Genomic DNA, 16,919 nt, shown 5'->3' with positions numbered 1-16,919 from the left:
GGCAGATATTGTCTTTGGAACCCCTTAAGGTTGTATTGTACATAATTTCATGTTTTAAAAAACGGATTGCATATGTTGTTGATTCTCATTACATAGGAAACAGAAGCAATGGATGCTAGTTAACTCTCTTTGGGTGGATATTTAGACTTGTAGGCAATTCCTTTATCTACTCTTTTATTATCCTGTTTGAATACGCCATCGATTTTCCTGTAAGTTCATCGTATTGTTTACTGGTTCTTTTAGTCTACTGTACATGATGTTGAGCATTGCTTTATTGATTTCCCAACAAGACATTTTAGATTCAAAATATTAATGACTCAAACTGTAAGCATTGGTATATATGTTATCTGCTTCAGGACAGCATCAAACAATGAAAAATGAACAGGCAACATTCCTGCACCTTTTAATTTTTAAGTGTTTTATAACATTTACCTAGAATATCAATTTCTGGTAGACTTCCTCCCCTGAAGATTGCAGCAAAGAGTATCCATTAGAAAGTCATTATTTTTGTTTGAGATGTCTTAAGTTGGGGTGAGGACGACTGTTGTCCTTGTGATGATGCACTATCTGAAATATTTCATTGGGACCACCCTAAAAATGAAACCTCAAACTCTGGCCAAGCGACATGAGCCCAGATCAAAGGCGAAGTTCCATGTGGATCACCTGCACATTGATGAATATGAAATTGAGGGTCATGGTTGTGAATTGCCTGATGTATTTATTTCAACATTTCAGCTTTCTGGATTATTATTCAGAGCTAGCAACAAACCCAAGCCTGGTATACTGGGACATCCAAAAGTACACCTGTTGTAGAGTTAGGACATGTCTATGCCGGACAGTTTTTCTGATATAGTTATAAGGGTAAAACCCCCTATCTGAATCATTTACATTATATGGTTGTGAACGGGTATTCTCTAGGCTGGAAGGGTTAATGTGGCTCAGAAGAGGTTAAGTAACCTGATAGGCCACACCTGAGGGAGAGTTAGGTTTGATAGGCAAAAACTGGTTGGGGAGGGAGCCCAGTTGGGCAGAAGCAAGTATATGACCAGGAAATGAGGGCAGAAGGAGGCTGCAGTGTGGAAGTCTCCAATCATTCTTTGGGCTTCAAGTGGGAAAGGAGGGAACTCAGGGGAGAGCAGAAGCCCTGCGATACTAGCTCTGAAGGAAGGCTTTACTTAGATGGGTGGTAGAGCAGAAGCCTGCTAGAGGAGGAGGAAGAAAAGGCCTATGGAAATGGTAGCAAAGCTTGGGACAGTGCAGGCCTTTGCCACTGATTTTAGGGTCCTTGAGCTGGAATTCAGAGTAATGGATAGGCCAGGATTCCCCTACCAGCCACTGGGGAAGTGGTATAGCTTTGAGTTGGAGGACTGCTGGGAATGATAACCAGTCCAGTGAGATACTTTGATACACCAGGAGGAGAAAACTATAGTGACCTGTCTGGAGGACCAAGCCATGAAGAGGGAGCATCCTGACTTACAAAGAGGGAGCACTGTAACTCCTGGAGTGTGAGAGAGGTCACAGCGTGAATGAGAGGTGGAAGAGGGTGTCAGATGGGATGAAGCTATTCCCCAGATGCAGTCTTAAGGGAGATGCCCCAGTGATGAGTAGAGTGGCCTACTGGGAAATGGCCTTGGTGCTGCATTTGGCTCTTCAGGACTTAAAGGAGGTTAGCTGGTTCTTGAGGACTTGATAACATTTAGTTATGCAAGGATGGCCTGTTCCTGTGTTACTGAACTCTACAGAAAAAATGACATCCTGTCTGTCCAGCATGTCATTTTTGCTCATTTGAGGATTATCCTCTCTATGGAGTGAATTTTGGATGACATCCGCGTGTTGTTTATGGGCTCTATGCTTGCTACTTACTATTCAGTGCTGTCAGATTGCCACTATGAATACACTGTCTTGCACGTTGTTCCCCAGTGGTACCATACTCTAGTATATGCTGTCGCCTATGGATTTCCTTTCTTGCTGTTATGACGGGGGCATAGCACTTTTATATAGGTATTAACAGCTTCATTTCTCTCTCCCACCGAACTTTTCAGCAGCTGTCTTTGTACTGTCAGCCTGAAAAGCAGATGACTCAAAATCTTTGAAAGAAAAAGAAAATAATATTTTAACTCAGACCCCTCACTAACTTTCTGTTTCCTCAGTCGTAGTTCCACTTGATTGAGACAAACTGTCATTTTCACAGCTGGCTGAGACCCACACTGAATCTTGTGCTATCCTTTCTGAAAAATATTCATTCCATACTTGAATCTTTATTAGCAATGTTGCACAGTCATGGCTGTGGTTGTCAGACTGATTTAGAAGGAGTACTTCTACTTCCTTTGCCTATTGCTATCAGATTAAAAGAGTGCATCAGTCCTGCTCTCTCTGGCTTCCTGAATAAAAAGCCACAAGTACTCCTTTTCTTTTTGTGAATAAAAAGCGGAGATATTAACAGGAACCAACTGTTCCTCACTGCTGAATATTTCATATGGGCTTCTTGTTAAATGAATTGACTTCAGCACAGCTTTCTGCCCCTCTTTGTTGTCAGGATGAGCCAGATATGCTACATATATTGAAAATGTAAATGTGTGTGTTTGCTCTTTTTTCCCCCTGCCTACAGAACACTAAGAGCCCTGTTTTTATCAATTCAGAACTTACGATAAAAATTTTTAAATTGGCTTATTAGATTTAACCCTGTTGTAAATTAGTGGAGAATTCCCCTCTCCACTTTCCAACAAATAAAAGGGATAAACATCCTTTGCATAAACATCCATATTCAAATAGCTAACTACATGTTGGGCAAATTGCAAGCCCAGAAAACCAGGAAAATTTACAGATACTGCAGTCAGAAATAATTTGTGAGGCAGGGTGTTTGCTGTAAAGCAAGTCTTTTGTGCTGTTAGGATTAAGTATTTCTAACGTGTTTATGAATTATCTGGTGTAATTTTAGCATTTATAAAATCTACAGTGTACTTGTTATAGCATAATATGCTGTTTTCGTGAAAATATACAGCCCTGGTACAATAGTGTTTGGTTGCCACTAGCTAGAATGGTAGACTTGCTTAGGTGGAATTGCATTATTTTGTAATAGGAATGCCATGCTTGATTCTTAAAATAACTTTATAAATATAGTAGGCTATGAAAACTTCCCCAATATGTTTTGCATGAAAGTAAACATTAAATAGGACAGTGTATTTCAGTTATTGGTTTTGTGACGACCTCAGCTTTTGTGCTCTGCCTTGTTTGTTTATTCTGCAGAAATCTGAGAGCCTTACTGAGGGGAACTACACTTATATTAGCCTCTTTATTACCACTGTGGACCATTCTTCAGAAAATGTTCTTTCTTCTTTGGTAGGCTTTAGGAAACACATTGGACCCAATTCATATTCAGGCTCAGTGGACCTGAATACTACTGGGCTATGCTGTTCATTCTTCAGGGCAGGGACTGTGGCCTTGTATGTGTTCTGTTAGCAAAAGCCCTGTCTCATTAACCCCTTTAAGATTGAATTTAAAGAAATTCTCTTTGGAGTATTGTGTTCCTCAGATCTTACCTTCTCATGTAAAGTCTCAAAAATATCGTGTTTGCCCCAGTTCTAAAAGCAGTCATCTAGTTCACGGTCCAGAGGCAAAAAATAAAAATGCGGAGGAGGGGCGTTATTTTAAACAAACCATACAACCAGCCTTTGTTGGGAGCCTTTACTCCACCTGCTTAGACCTTAACTTGGACATTTTAAAGTGATCTCCTAAAGAGATGTCCAAAAAGACAATGCAGAATAAGCAAGCAGATTGTAGAGCTGGTAGTATATGAGTTGTGTAGCCTGAAACGCCTGAAATGCAGTTCCTGCTTAAGAAGTGACCCTATAGAAAGGCATTGCTGGATTCCATAATGATTGCGTGCTACTGATTTCCCAACCAAATCTGCTCTTTTTTCAAGGAAATGGCTGATTGAATTTCCAGCACTGAATGCTCACCCTGGGCTCTTAGCGTTCAAGCAAGGTTCTTTCCATGTCACACGTCAACACCAGCAGTAAAGGTTCTGCAGGCAAACCTCTGCAGCACCGGTTTCTTCAGATAGCCTCCTTAGTGAGATTTGTGTAACAATATTACAAATTGTGTCATCTCACTTCAGGGACAAGTTACGTACATCTGGGGGCTGGATGCCTCCTTTGTCTCAGCTAATTATTCCCAGAGCCCAAAGAGAAATACATGCAGAATCCTCAGCTGCTAACCATTCTAAGAGATCTATGGAGCATAGGGAGCTATTGCTTAGCTGAATAAGATGGTTTGGCCAAATCAAATCAAATACCTTTGCTGTGATTTCTTTGGTAAAGTGCTTAGAAATCTTTTCATCATTAACTTTCATGTGTGAATAGTGCAGAACTGAGGACCTGAGCTCTTTGATGTCCATAGGAAATTTGCCACTGAACAGGATTGGGCTGTAGTATTGTAAATCACTTGGGAGAAACTTCATTACATATGATATTAAAAACTTTATAATAGCTTTATATAAATGAAAGTCTAAATAGGCTTAGCGATAAACTACTGTAATGAACTCCACTATAGTCTTGGTTGAAGTATATAAATGTAGATGATGAAATCCAATATATAAGTCATCTTGACATTACTATTTCTGCGTGACGGGCTCTGTAAATCAGGCTTGTCTATAATATATATAACCAACATGCTGCAGAGATACCGTATGCTTCGAATACACTTCCAAAATATTTGGAAATTCCTCTGCAATTTAGAACCCTTTCTGAGAAAGCAGTATTAAGAATATTTGAGTCTAAACTTATTGCAGTTTCTTCTGGTTGGGAAATATGTTTTGAGTTCCAATTGAATGTGAGCATATTCTGCCTTTTGTAGCAGAAACAGATGTGTGGATCTTTTCCCAATACATGAGGCAAGTGAACACCTTAAAGAAGTTATTTTGGCAGATTGCATCTGTTTTTTGTTGGATATTATTACTTTTTCTGTCTCTGACAGTTTATCTCATAAACTTGGGGGTTTTAAGATGAACAGTGAGTGCAGTTTATATCGCCAGAATATTTTTTCTTTCTGATTGTTTATTATAATCACTTACCTGAGCAGTTACATTTCCCTTGCATTTTAAAATCTGTTGCCAGAATCTCTTTCCACATTTGAAGATATATGGATTTTATATATATTATTTTTATTTTTTTATATAATGGTCCGATTTATAATTTCTTCCCTTTTACTCTTTATTTGCTTGATGTGATTCAGACTGAATACCTTGGAAACAAGCTGAAGATGCTGATCTAGTACAAATATGCTGGTTACGGGAGGCACAGCAGTTTGTGTGTAGTGGTACATACCCTATTTCAACACCAAAAACATACGGTAGGATCATGGCAAAAAATAAATTTAAGATACCCCAAAACACAATGTCCTAGAATAGGTCAATTAGTAATGATAAGGCCTGCAATTAGGGAAAACATTTTTTTGCAATTAAGTGCTGTCATGCTTGCAGTGCATCATACGCTATGTTTTGTATGCTCTAACCATTTTAGCCATTTTCTGAACCACAAAATATTTTCAATTTGCATACTGCATATTAGGCTCTTGCTTATTAAGGGCCCAGTATTTCAGCTATCAAATGCTCATAAGGCAGCAGCACGCGGGATGAGAAAAGAAGGCTAGCATTGCATTCATATCGTCCTTTTCAGTTAAGAATATCCAAATGCTTTGCAAGCACAAATTAACTTTTACAAAACAGTGTCAGTGAGGTAGATTCATAATTACACCCCTGAGCTGCATCCAGATGTGCTATGATCCTGTCAAAAGGATGCAGCAAGGTTGGATGGCTGACCACCAAGGTGCTAGATCAAGTGCTCCTAGTTATTCAGTCGGTGATTTCCTGAGCCAGTCATGGAAACTGTGTCCTTTCCAGGAAATGCTCTTTTGGATAGGAGAGCAAACCTAAGACATTTCTAGTCATTAAATATCTCATGAAACCTTTATATGAGCAGTGGTGTTAAACATACTGTCTTAGCCAGATTCCAGCGCAGTTAATTTCATTCTGGCTGCTAAAATTTCCATGTGGATTTAAATGAATACAGTATTTGTTCATTCCTTAACCTTAATTGCTGTGGTTGTTTAGCTCCACTGTGAGATACTGAATAGCTTCAGCTTTGCATTGCAGAACTGTGAATATAGTGATCCTTGACTGCGGTACCTCACTTGGATACTGTGAGGCTTAATAAGTTTGTAAAACACTTTGAGATCTTTGGACAAAAGGTGCAATGCTATGTGGGTCTGATTCTGCTCAGGATCCACTTCATTGAACTTGATGGATTTATACAAATGTGAAACTCACAAGAAATAAGAATCCAGTCCTACTCTTTTTTTTTACTTAAAGGCAGAAAGAGCTTAAATGAGTTAACTCAGGCAATATCTCAGGTTAGTGACAGGGTTTGGAGTACAGGATAGGTACCTAGACTTCCAGACTATTGCCCTAGGAAGAGGAAAGAAGCAGTAGCATATCAATCAAGTCTGTACGCTGATGGGCTGCTAGCTAATGGTGTTGTCGATATGGATCGGTATTAATGTTGTCAGATTTCAAGCTTGCTTTTTATCTTGACCCAATTAATGCAGACTCAAAGGATGTCTCCATGTCAGACTAAATGGACTTGTGCACAACAGTTCAGATTCCTCATAAATAGCTTGCTGCCGTTCTTCCAGCTCCAGCCATTTTCTGAAGCCTCTAAACCAGGCATTTTCTGTTTCATTATATGTAAATGTGCATGAACAAAACTCTGCTCTCCCCTGATGGTGACTCTCTGTACACAGAAAAGGCTGCAGCCTTTGGTTTTCACTTGGAATACTGATGACAGTTGTTGCGATGACCGTAGCAGCGCTGCTTAAAATCTACATTAATTCAAGATTTGTAAAGGAGACTAGGAGGAAAAGTAGGCACCTTTTTTCCTTCTATTCCAGCCCAATTATCATATTTTTATTTTTCCCCGTCTGCTGCATGTGAACAGCTCCAGGCTCTGCTGCTGCGTCTGACCCAAAATTAAGGAGAGAGAGCTGATATATGAAGTATCAAAGAGGAGTTGAATAATCAGGGAGCGGTCTCAGTCATTTTTTAAGAATACCACTGCCCATTTCAAGAAGGATAACTTTTATCTTATCAGAAGTATGTGCCCCTTCTCTAGAGAGAACAGTCTTATCTTGTAGATACCCTGGAACTGATTCTTATCTCTCCTAAACCTGTGTAAGTCCCATTGGCTTCAATGAAGTTACTTCTTTACCTCCACCCCACTCTTCCATTTTCCCCCCTTGTAATCCCTCATTGTATGCTAGGAGTGTACGCACTGTAGGACAGAGATTGTCTTTCATACTACACGTACTTGCACAGTGGAGACCTGATCCCCTAAATGGGTGTTTCTGGGCGCTACTGCAATCCAAATAAATACTGTTCCTGATTTGCATTGATTTAACTGAAATCAGAATCAGGCCCCTTGCTTCTTTTCTCTCTCTTGCACTGGGGATCTAGTGCTATGTGTGGCTTTCATTAGATCATGTAGGATAAGAGCATAAACATTCTAAAAGGCTTACACTATCTATGTGCTCTAGACAAAATTAAGTGTCACACATTTACAGTACATAGCCAAAGGAAGAAAGGTGTCTTCTCAAGGGGGAAGACGTTTAATGGTGGTTTCCAGAAGATGTATTACTGAGCTATATGCCACTCCATTATCTGGGAACTATTTGTTTGAAGGGACTAATATATTTTGCTTTTATTAAATATTTCTCCAAATACATGGAAATTTGACAGCTACATTGTACTGTGGTTGTTTTGTATTTGATCTGAATACAAATTCACTGAAGAAATGGAGCGACCCTCCACATTTTTTGGAATAAGAATATGAGCCTCTATTTTGTGTTTGATTCCAAAGAAAAATAAAATAAGAAGTGTTATATTAATCAACAGAAAGAAAGGGAAGACAGTCATTCTACAACAAAAGTACATAAAAAAAATCGCACTGTAGTATTCCAACCAGAAAAGAAATGACCTTGGATCATAGTCTTGTAGTATTTCCAGTGATAAGTGAGCACTTCCAAACTCGTTCAGCTTTGTTCCTCAGGACTTAAAGAGAAAAGGCTTGGTTGTTGGAGAGAACAAGTTTATAATTAGAACTGGTTGAAATATTTTCAGCAAAGCATTTTTTGATGAAAGTGACTTTCCACCATAATGATTTTTTTCTGTGGAAAATTTTCATTTCAGTCAAAATGTTTCTAGGTTTTTTTTTTTTAGCAAACAACCAAACTGAAAACCAGACTTTTGGGTAATTTTTTTTACCAGGAATGGCTTTTAGTTTGGGGTTTTCATTTGGTGGTGGAGGGGCAAAGTCTTTGCAGGATTTTTTTAAAAAATATTTCCGTGGAAAATATTTGGCACTTTTCATCCATCTCTATTTACAGTAATACTTGGCACTTGGCCTTTTCTCTAATGACAACAAAATGTTTTATAAGTATTAGGTAAGCCTCATCTCTCTTAAGGAAGATAAATGCAGTACTATTATGTCCATTTATACCTGGGTAAACTGAAGACAGAACAGTAACCAAAGTCTCAGGCTCACACAGCAAGTAAGTAGCAGAGTCTGCAAATCCCCCTAAGATCTGTATAAGTTACTGTATGATATGGACTGGTTTCACTGCATGGCTGCTGTGACATCCAGCTCAATGCATCTCCAGGGACCACTGGCTTGGCAGCTGTGAGGCCTTGACCAAAGTTTAAAGCAGTCCTAGCCAGTTAACAGGTGGCAACATTCAGCCTAGAGGCAGGGGTGAAAGTAAGTTAGAGGACTTACCGGTACGCTGGAGTCCTGAGCGGGGGGTGGCCTCAACCGGAAGAGGCGGGGCCTTGGAGCTTTGGGGGCTCCTGGCTGCCACCGCTACCCCACGCTGAGCAGGGGGCGTGGCCTCAACCGGAAGAGGCAGGGCCTTAAATCCCCGGGCCCTTTAAATCTTGATTTAAAGGGCCAGGGCTCCAGCTGCAGTAGTGGCGGCTGGGAGCCCAGGGCCCTTTAAATCACCCCCGAGCTACCAGCTGCAGAGGTGGCTGGGAGCCCTGGGGCTCGGGGGCGATTTAAAGGGCCCAGGGCTCCAGCTGCCACTACCGCAGCAGAGCCCCGGGCCCTTTAAATCACTGAGGAGCCCTGTGGGCTCCTGGCTGACACTGCTACCCCGGGGCTCTGGCTGAGCTTTAAAGGGCCTGGGGCTCCGCTGTGGTAGCAGCTGCCGGAGCCCCAAGCCCTTTAAATCCCCGCCTGAGCCCTGCTGCCCGAGCCCTGGGGTAGCAGTGGCTGGGCTCCACTGGGGATTTAAAGGGCCCCGGGGTTCCAGCCGCCGCTACCGCCCTGGCCCTTTAAATGCCCACCGGAGCCCCACCGCCGCTACCCCAGGGCTTCGGCAGCAGGGCTCCGGCGGGGATTTAAAGGGCCGGGGCAGTAGTGGTGGCTGGAGTTCCGGGGCCCTTTAAATCCCCACCGCAGCCCCGCCGCCACTACCCCAGGGCTTTAAATTGCCCTCTGGGAAAGCCGGTCCTGGTACCTGTTATGTTTTGTGCCTTTGATTTTCAGAAGTGGGTCAGAGTTGCAAAGTTGAGATCCAGTTCCTAAACATCCTCAAAGTCCATGAGTGCTTGGATTAAGGATTTTGGTTTGATTCATTACAGAGACAAGAAGCAGCCACAATGATGAGATTAGTTTTGGGAATGTTCATGTCCAGGTTGTGGTTTGGATAGTCTTAATTTTTGTTGATGGTGTTTGAGATGTAATTGCACCCAGATGCTTAAGCGATGGTGCTAATGCTTGTAAATTTCAAAAAAGTAAATTTACAACATAGAGATTCAAAACATGTTTTTTAAATATAGTCTTATGTGCTTAGATACCACCAAATGGTATAACAACCTGAATAAAATGGACCAAAGTTTCATTTTTTTTATTGCAGAAATTAGTCTTCTATTCAGACCTCTTTTTTTTTTTCTCCTTTCTTTCTTCATGTCACCTTGTTTAAGATAAATCATTTGACCCAAACAGGGTTTTACTGAGTGATTTGTAGCTTGCACTAGCCAGGTACTTTAAAACTTTCCTTCTCTTCTTTTTTGAAAAGAAGTTTAAACTTGAAAATGGTTCCCTCTGTTTCATATTAGAGCAGGAGCAATGCTGTTGATTTGAAAACAGTGAGGAAAGCCTGAATGTATGGTCAGTAGTTCTCAAAGTTGCTGGTATCTTTCATAGAATCCTAGGCATGTTCTACCATGATCTGCCAAAAATGGGAAGTTCTATTTTTTTTTTTAAAGTCTGGATATGTACCATAGAAATTGAGATGACCTACATTTATAGTAACTGCTAGCCCACAAATATTTCTTGGGGAGGGGTACTATATTCAGAGTACTTTTAAAGTGCTGAAACTTTGTGATGGGGTCCTTAAGGTTTGGAGAAAACCTTGATGATGTAGCTTTTCCCTTTAAAATGAATTAGCTAGTCATCACTGCATTGATATCCTGGTCCGAGCAATGTCGGCCATGCCATGCCTTCCTGTCATAACAGAAATTGAGGGTGACAAGCAGAATTTCTCTGTGCAGTGACTGTGCTCTCTTGGAAATATGAAATGCATATCTTTGCTACAGCACCAAGTTTGTGCTGACAATGCACTTTTATACCCTGGTGGTCAGAAAAAGTATTTATTTTAAAGCACAGGTGGTACTGTTGTTTTCTGTTCATAAACAATGAAATCGTAACTTAAATTGGCAATGTTAACTCCTAAAACAGCTCCTTTCTCAGTTGATAAACGAAACATTCCAAAATGAGAGAGACATTCCAAAAATATGTCCAGATAATTAATATAAATATGAGCACTGTTCAGAATCTCAAAATGTTTAAAATCCAAGGCCAAACTCTGCCCTCTCCCACCTGTTCAGCTCCACTGACTTCAGGGATGTGTGTTCTCCAGTGGAGTTGCACCGGTATAACTAAGAATTTGGCCAGAATTTGGCCTAAGGAATTTATCCCTTCCAAGACACTAGGTTGAATGTGACCCATGCTGGTTCTGCTCAAGGTTGTTACCATCCGACAATGGCTGAATGTGAAATAAGCTTTAGTCTCAGTCAAGTTTCTAGTGGACAAGTGTCATGAATGGCTATTAGCCAGGATGGGCAGGGATGGTGTCCCTAGCCTCTGTTTGCAGAAGCTGGGAATGGGCAACAGGGGGTGGATCAATTCATGATTACCTGTTCTGTTCATTCCCTCTGAAGCACCTGGCATTGGCCACTGTTGGAAGACAGGATACTGCGTAGGTGGAACTTTGGTCTGACCAGCATGGCCATTCTTATGTATGCCCATGTCTAAAAAAACCCACACCACGGTTGCAACTCTCATTGACAGCCTGAGAAGAGACCAACGACTAAATGAGCATGTAGACTGAACTAACAGATCCCCTCATCCTTAGCAGGGATCCCACTAGGTCAAGGTTGGAATACATTTTGGGGAAGCTTGTACTGCCACTGTACTCGTAATTGTGGATCATTGGACCCAGCCTCGCCTTCCCGCAGCATCATGTTCTTGAAGTGTTTGCCTGTATGGAGTTGATACAGAGATGTTCTCTGAATTGTGCAGTGTTTTGGAGGTCTGACTGTATGGCCATCCTGCCCTTGCTTCTGCCTGTGCAGCCCTGGGCTTAAGTGGTGCAGAAAGCTTCCTGTCGTGGACTGAATTTTGCCTTACCTGACTGGAACTTAATTCATCAGCAATTCCTATAGGATATAATCTCTTCTCCTGTGCCTAGCAAGTGAAAGAACCTGCCCAGCATATAAATGATTTAAAACAGAAGATTCTTTATAATATACTCTGCCCCTCAAGGAAACTAGGCCAAATGGGAGTTGGGAGGAATTCTTCTTGCCATCAGATCTCAACACTGTGTAAATCAAGGCAGGGTCAGATGAGGCTGACCTCTCCCAGGATACGACCTGATGAGTGTCAGGTCTCATCTGAGAAGTAGGAATTCCAGACGCTTCTCCACTTGAGCCATGAGCCCGGAACAGTCTGCCTCCTTAATGATGGCTGAACGTAAACTGTCCCTATGGAAAAAAAATAGAATAGGAAAACAACATTATATTTCAGAATGTGCTCGTGTCACTCAGAAACACTTAGACTGCATGCATAAAGCTGCATTCAATATGTCAAGAGTGTGAATATCTCCATGCACTGAAAGCAAAGTGCATCAGCTCTGCCAGTGTCATGATAGCAAGCACCCCTAACTATTTACAATGGAATTTTAGAGAGTTCAAAAGTGGGTCAGCTATACAGTAAAAAAGATCAGAAAGAACAATAATAGGAAAGCCCAGGAACTGCATCCCAACAGTTCAGCATCTCAGGACATAGTCTATGTAAACAGAAATGCCATTCTTCCTACCCTGGACAAAAATAAATACATAAAAAATATCAGACCTCCTGGGCCACTTTAAAGGGTACTTGGCTTGTCCTATGCAGTGTTGTTGTAGCCATGTTGATCCCAGGATATTAGAGAGACAAGGTGGGTGAGGTAATCTCTTTTATTGAACGAGCTTCTATGGGTGAGAGTGACAAGCTTTTGAGTTTACACAGAGCTTGTCTTCAGGTCTGAAACTTGTCTCTCTCACCAATAGAAATTCCTCCAGTATAAGATATTACCTCACCCACCTTTTCTCTCCACTAGGCTTGTTCGGCAGCTTTGTCAAATATGGTGTGGCAAATTGCTGCAGACTATGCTCGATTCCTGAAGCTTGTTTCTTTTTGACAGTAGAGAAGCTCCTTCTCTTGTTAAGCAGTGCAGGCCTCTAACCTGGGGCAAAACCTTAATCCTGACAGTGACGGTTCCTTTCAACTTGCAGGGTCAGATTTAAAATAGAATTTCTGAAAGGAAGAGTTTGACAGATGAGCAGCAAGGCTGCTCCTCACCTCGTCGCGCCTGGTGAGTGATTGTTGTGTTTTCTTTTAAGCACAGCAGCAGTCTCTGAGCCTAGAGCTACCTGCCTGTCCAATATGGTGCAGTGTAAAGACTCAGCCCATTGCTGTAAAGATAAATAGGGCTTGTATGTTTTGTGCTTCAGGAGCCATGTTATTCCAGAGGCTGATTTAAAGCAGCCAGAAAATTCAGGGACTGGGTTAGAACATCCAGCCCTTTAAATTCACTGTAGGCCCCAAAGCAGGAATCAGGGGAGGCAAAGAAAAATATAAAGGGCTAGACTGTGGCTGGCCTGGTGAAGGGAATGGGGGATAAGGGTCAGAGAGTCTTTCCCAACCCCATCCCCTGGAGGAACCAGTCACAGTTTTGGGTAGTCGTGGACATTTTGCATGGAATCTTTAAAATGAGTTTGTTGGGGGACAAAGACAGGACATTACCTCTGCTCACATCCCTGCTATCAAGGTAACCAACAAGGGGAGCACCCGATGCATCCAGCAGAGGAAGGATGATCCAGCAGTAAGGGAGAAGGATAGTCCATGGTTAGGGTGCTAGCCTCAGCCATGGAAGACTCAGATTCAATTCCTTGCTCTTCCCCAGATTTCCTGGGCAAGGCTGGGTGTAGCCTCTCCGTGCTCCAGTTCCTTCTCTATCAAAATGGTGATAATAGCACTTCTCTAACCCACAGGGGGGCTGGGAGGATAAATACATTAAAGATTGTGAGGTTTCCAGATACTGTGGTAATAGGTACCATAGCTAGACTTACTGGTGGAGCTGTCATTCTGGTGTGAACTCTTTGAAAAAATAAAACCACCAACAATCCTGTATCAGCCAGGGCTATAGAATAACCTCTGGTCCAGTGCAGGCTAAGGCTTTAGGCCATAGTTTAGCCCAAAACATTTGGCTTACCACCTGCCCCATTATATATTCCTAAATTTGCAGCGGCTTGTAGCATACCATCAAGTTCTAGATCTTGATTGCACTGCATGACAATTATGGAGACCTTCTAAATGACAGCACAGTCTTTCAAATGTTCCCACATTTTCATTCGCTAATTGAAGAAAAGTTATGATCCTATTAGTATGATTTTTTTATCTAGAAATTATGGTCTTGTGATAGATGTGCTACGTACATACTCACTGATTAAATATGACAGTAATGAAAATATATTCCATAACGCAGGTTTGGGATGTCAGCCAAAGTGTTCATGGGTAATACCTGTGAATGAAAGAGGATTTGTGAGTACAGACACAAAGATTATGCCATGCCCTGCAGTGGAGCCTCTAGTTCAAAGCCATTCCTGTCTGCCCAGCTAATGGGTTCAGAACAATCCCACCCTCTACGGACTGGTTCTTTCTTTGCTTCAGTATGTGGAGATGCTTACAGAGTCTGTCAATGGAGGTGCTGCCTTTCAAATGAGATGTGAAGCCAAGATCCTGGACCTTGTGTTGGTCAAAGGTTTTCATGGCACTTTTGTAAAGAGTAAGTTTGTGATTCCAAGTGTGCCAGCTAACTCCCTTCTGGATAATTACATCCTCCCTTCCCAAATCCCCCCTGTGGAGTTTTGCTAGGATACCGAACTCTTCATTTCCTATCTTAAAACATTCCATAGTGTGGAAGTATTAAAGTGGTGCTATGGGTGTGCAAAGACCACAGCCTACTATGCTGACCAACATTGTTGCATTGTTTCTTTGCACTCCCCTTCGGTCCATGTGCATCTTTGTTTTCTGCTTAGATTGTAAACACTTTGGGGCAGGGACTGTCTTTTGTTCTGTGTCTGTACAGTGCCCAGCACAAAGGGGTGCTGGTGTGCAGTGCCATTGTTGATTATCAGAGACACAAGGTGGGTTGGTCCAATAAAAGAGATTACCTCACCCACTTTGTCTAATACCCAAGCGGCAGTCAGTGTCAGCAGGTATTACGGCTTTATGTAGTTAGGTCGAGACGAGCCTCTTGGCACTCTGGCCGGCTCCCCAGCACCCATCTCAACCCCTGCACGCTGCTGCTTTTCATAACTCTTCCCTTTCTCTGTTTTTCATACCTCTGAAATCTCATTACCTCAGCCGTCATAAATAATAAAATAATAATAACAGCAGTTCAGAACAAAGCTCAGTCAAGACTCAATACAGTGGGAAAAATGAAAATCATAAAAAGTGAAAGTTAATGGCCCTGCAACCGCTATTGGGAGCTTTGCCGAAACAGGCTGTGCAGTTTCTGCCATATCAATCACCGCTCAGTTAGAGATTCTGCAAGGGCTACCTTGTTGCTATTGTTACTGGGGAAATATCCAGGGCAAGATGACTTCCCAAAGCACAGCCTGCTGTCAGTGTGGCTTGTTAACCTGAGAGAACTAGGGATATGTAACCCAGTCTCAGGCCAGTTCCGATCTCTCCTCGTCCAGGAAACCAACTCTGTCAATGCTGCTGTCTTTGGAGGAAGTAGCTAATCTTAAATTAACAGAAGTTTGAGTGCTGAAAATTTGTTTTGGACATAACGAGGTGATCACAATGTTGTGTAGCACACAAGGTTGTTAGCAGGGGCAAACAACCACAAGTTCTGTGCTGAGGTTCTTTCCATTGATATTGGTTTATTCTTAGCTTTTTATTTTTAAAAGCTTCTAGTCCTTCTGGTTGCAAAGATAGCTTCCAATCTATATATCAATTAACTGGTCTTTCAACTAGACTAAAAGAAGACCATGTTTCTACATGTATTAGCTGGTTAACTAGGATTTGTGAATGCTAGTATATTTAGGATGTGATTTATAGATTTTTATGGTGTCAATGTTTAAATCATATTCATGTTTAAAGGGACACCATCGATTTACAATTGTATATTTATTATGTATTTATGTACCGTTGGCACTTTACAGTACAAACTGAAAGACATGGCCCCTAATTTGTCCATCTTGTGGTTCTTTGAATATTGAGGTTAAGTATACCACAGAGAGCAGTGTGGTATAACTTATGCATAAATACACAGGTCTACCAGATACTTCTTTTTGCAGTCGTCCGAATTAGGAATCTCAACCCATAGGAAGTAAACTCTTTGCACAGAATTCCACAAGTGGGGGGAGGGAGGGTTAGAGGAGTGCGGGGGGGGGGGAATTGAAACCCTCTCTAGACTATGTTCAAGATTCCTATATGTTTACACTAATTATTAGAGAGACAATCTTTCGAGCTTACAGAGCTCTTCTTCAGCTCTGTGAGCTCAAAAGCTGGGCTCTTTCACCAACATAAATTGGCCCAATAAAATATATTACCTCACCCATCTTGTGTCTCTCATATCCTGCGACTGACACAACAACACTGCATACGCTGATTATGGCATTTTGGCTTAGAGGTTTCAAAAATGCAGCTCCCAGTATGGCTCTACATTTGTATGAGAATTAGGTGAGATCTACACTAGAACTTGACTCCTTTGTTTGATATCCATCCTAATGACCTAATATTAACACACGTGAGTATATGCAAATATTTGCCTGCAAGTTTGGCTTCTCAGGATTGCACCTGAGTTTCAATTTCTAATAGCTCCCATGGTCACACTTCTTACATCAGAAAAGGTATGAAATCTTATTTTATGTTAACGCCATTCTAAAGACTATTGAGTCTTAGGGACTGATTCTTCATTGCCCTGTGCATTATGTAGTAATTCACAGCAATACAAAGGGGATACCGTATGCTATCATTCTGATCTGGCAGCATTTTGCACTGTATGGCATTGGTATAATTGACCCGGGGCCAGATCCTGAATGGTGTAAATCATTGCAGACCCATTGAGTTCAATGGAGCTATGCTGATTTACACCAACAGAGGATGTGGCCCTCTATGTCTAGTCTGCTTTAGAATCATGCAATCTGGGGACATATTTTTTTTTTTATTTAAGCCTTTTTGAAGATCTGGAATAAAACCCTGTTTCCACGTTTACATCTATGTAAGCCCACAAGTTGGTTGGATCATGGTGAC

The sequence above is a fragment of the Chelonia mydas genome, chromosome 14 (assembly GCF_015237465.2).
Source record: "Chelonia mydas isolate rCheMyd1 chromosome 14, rCheMyd1.pri.v2, whole genome shotgun sequence".
In the NCBI taxonomy this organism is placed as follows: Eukaryota; Metazoa; Chordata; order Testudines; family Cheloniidae; genus Chelonia; species Chelonia mydas.
The sequence above is the reverse complement of the archived record's forward strand: the minus strand, read 5'-3'. Positions refer to the sequence as shown.